Source organism: Sinocyclocheilus rhinocerous, unplaced genomic scaffold (genome assembly GCF_001515625.1).
Source record: "Sinocyclocheilus rhinocerous isolate Xijiao unplaced genomic scaffold, SAMN03320098_v1.1 scaffold382, whole genome shotgun sequence".
NCBI lineage: Eukaryota > Metazoa > Chordata > Actinopteri > Cypriniformes > Cyprinidae > Sinocyclocheilus > Sinocyclocheilus rhinocerous.
In genome coordinates this window covers 196,225-199,601 of record NW_015642829.1, presented here as the reverse complement: position 1 = coordinate 199,601, position 3,377 = coordinate 196,225, and positions in this window count along the sequence as shown.

Genomic DNA, 3,377 nt, shown 5'->3' with positions numbered 1-3,377 from the left:
ACTACGGCTTTTTTCTTTCGTGAGTGTGTTTGGCGTCACGGCATCTTTGTTTCCAGGCGGAACGTTAAAGAACGCGACACACACGTCTCCCGGAAATCTTGTAGAATTCAACCAATCCGATGACGACTTCGACACTCCTGAAGCGTTTCCACTTTTGTGTCCCATATGCATCAGACGTTTAGCCAATGGTCCGTGGGCGTGACGTCTGAGGCTGAGACTACACAATCCCTGGATTCAGACATGCCTTGTTGCCTTCCTAACTCTGTTTCTCAGCTTTCAGATGCAGCCTATGTTTTCATCTTTTTTATAGCTGTACCCTTCCTTATTTATTCACTTGAATTTATCATCCATTACTCTGATGAAAGGGGAGTACTCTAATTAGATGTTCTCAAATGCAAATTCGTAATTATCTGAAAACGTGTTTATACTATTAACCTGTCAGAAATTAGGTATTTCATATTGGTGCCTATTAACTGAAATTATGCTTATTATCATAACCAAACAAAGTAGTTTTGATAATTTTCAAATGCAGACATCAAATTACCCAAAATGATGGTTAGCAAACTCAATACTGTTGTTTTACACAGCTTTCTCTAAACCACTTGGTCAACAATTATCACACATGTTGTGACATTAAAAGAAGAATTCTCCTAAAAAAAATAATAATTAAAAAAAAAATAATAATTTATATATGACTTTCTTTCTTACATAGAGCACAAATCTTTTCAATACAGGCTAATGAAAGTGAATGATGACTACGGTTGTAAAAAGAATGCAAAAAGGACCACAGATGTATCATAGAAGATATCCTGTTCTGTGAACTGAAACGAAACGAACAAATCACTATAAAGATCCAATTCAAAAGCATGATTCATCGTGAATCTGACATCACTCCTCACATGAGTCATATAGAGATCCAATTCATAAGAGAAATAAGTCATAAGGGAAATAACAGACTCATCAAAAAGATCTCACTCAAAAGAATGATTCACTCATAAAACATATATTGCTATATGAACCACTTTATGATGCTCACATTATTTTTTACAAGATATTCATTAAAAAATGTATCTTTTGTGTTCCACAGAAGTAAGAAAGTTTGGATTTTCACATTTGGGTGAATTATTCTACCAATGTGTGCATTAATTTGTAGGTTTGAATCCAACAGTCACATTCCCTCTTAGTTCCAGTCACCTTTCCTTTCCTATAAGTAAGAAAGTGGTTAAAATAAAATCAGTTACAAGGCACCATCCATTCCTGCTAACAAAATTTGCCAAATAAAATTTATCCATGTCTTGAGTGTACAGTTTTCTCACCTCTCGCTGTGGCCTCATACATCTCTCAAATAACACCAGACCATTCACTGTGCTGCGACAAATGGAGAAAGCCCCTATCAACAGCAATTCTGCTATCCTTTGTCTATACGTGTATGTGTCAACCACAAGACCGAATGACTGCATCAGCCACCGGTGACAACCCCATGTGTCATCTAAAAAAAAAATATCTGCCCTAAAGAAGACTAAGCTTGAAAGAAACACTCCCTGTCAACAAAAGTTAATGCTGTGCCGAGTCTGAAACTCTGAGCAAGATGCTATTTTAATGCCCTTCTTTGGAAGTGCATCAGGCCAATTTCTGCAGCACATAAGTCAGACCCTGCCTGTAAACAGAGACTAGGCTTTCCGGGCTTCTAGACAGAGATGCATCAAAAAGGTAACTGAAACAAACTGAATGTCACAGAAAAAAGAAAAGAAAAAAAAACAGGTGAAAAATTAATTTCTTAATGTATATTAATGAACAATGAAATTGTGACATGTCACTTTAATGTAAATGTAATGTACATGCACATAAATGTAACGTAAAAAATAATGTAAATGTACCTTACACATCTAAATTTGATCTCTGCGAGTTTTAGGAAAATGTATGTGGACTCCTGGGTTTCATAGATTGGTCACAAAAATGATCTGATTTTCACAATAGCGGACAGACCAAGAATGTCTAAAGGGATACAACTGAAAATTCTTTCATCATTTACTCACCCTCATGTTCCAAACCTGTATTTTTTTCTTTCTTACATTTCTTTCTTCTGCAGAACATAAAAGATATCTTAACCCTTGTGCTATGCTGCACATCCTTTAATTTGGTGTTCCTGGCCTTCCTTTAGCAGCAATTACATCCACCAAATAATTTTTGTACTTGCACCAGACTAGCACACTGGTCAGGAGGAATACTGGATCATTCTGCTTCAGAAAACAGTTTCAGTTCAGCAAGAAATATATACTTTTGTAACCTTTGCCAGCTGTATGCAAGTCAACAATTCTCAATCTTAGGTGTTCTGAGAGCTGCTTTGATCAAAGCATAGCTCACACGAGGCAGTGCTTTCCGTGAATAGCAAATTCTAAATTTCGCAGTGCTTTTATAAAGCACACCCTTACCAACACCTCTGATCTCCTCCTCATTGATTGGACTTAGTTGACTTCTGACTCCAAGCTCTTGGAGAAGTCTTTACCCTTGGGTGTCGGGTCTCGGGTCTGATCACCTGTTCCTTGCTGTCTCTGTGTTTGGGTGTTGTGTGTTGTGGCGCGTGGCATGGTTTGACAGCTCGCCACGTGCGCATTTGTCAGCATGATTGTTTCCCCCCCTCCTTGTTTCTCTGCTCGCCTCTTGTTTCACACTAGGTTCTTGTTATCTCATTAGCTTCCCTTTATAGCTCCTCGTGTTTCTCTGTCTTTTGTCAGATTGTTGTGATTATTCCCTTGCTCTGACTGTCAGTGTTAGTATCGCTTACCAGTCCTGTCTTGTCTTGTCCAGGCTCCAGTGCTCATAGCTGCCTGTTTATTTTCCCGCACCTCACTGTGCATTCAGGAACCCGTGGGCTTCTTCCGGCATCCGCCTACCTTGGGACTCTGCGGTCTCGTTGTTGGGTTGCTCAGCCTCTCGCTCGGATTAGCGAGCTGCCCCTCCGGGTCTCCACTGACTGCCGCTGTTGCGGCTTGTTCCAGCCGCTGCTATCCACCCATCTGTGTGGTTGGGGATTCCACGTCCACACGAACTGTCCGCGGAGGCGCTCATTGCCCGTGGTGATAAATCTCTGTACAATAAAGCCTCTGTTGAACCCGCACCTGAATCCAGCCTATTCCCTGACAGATATGGTCAAGTTTCAGTTTTCTGGGTTAAAACCAGGGGCCTCATTAATAAAACTTTACGTAGAATTCATCCTAAAAGTGTACGTACGCACAAAAGCTAGATTCTGCGTACGCACAAAAGTTTTCAGATTTATAAAACCATTCGTACGCCAGAACCTGCGCAAAAATCCTTTTATAAATCCCAGTCAGAGAAAGATTGTGCTCATGTGCATTGCCACCCCGTCTCCTCCCCGA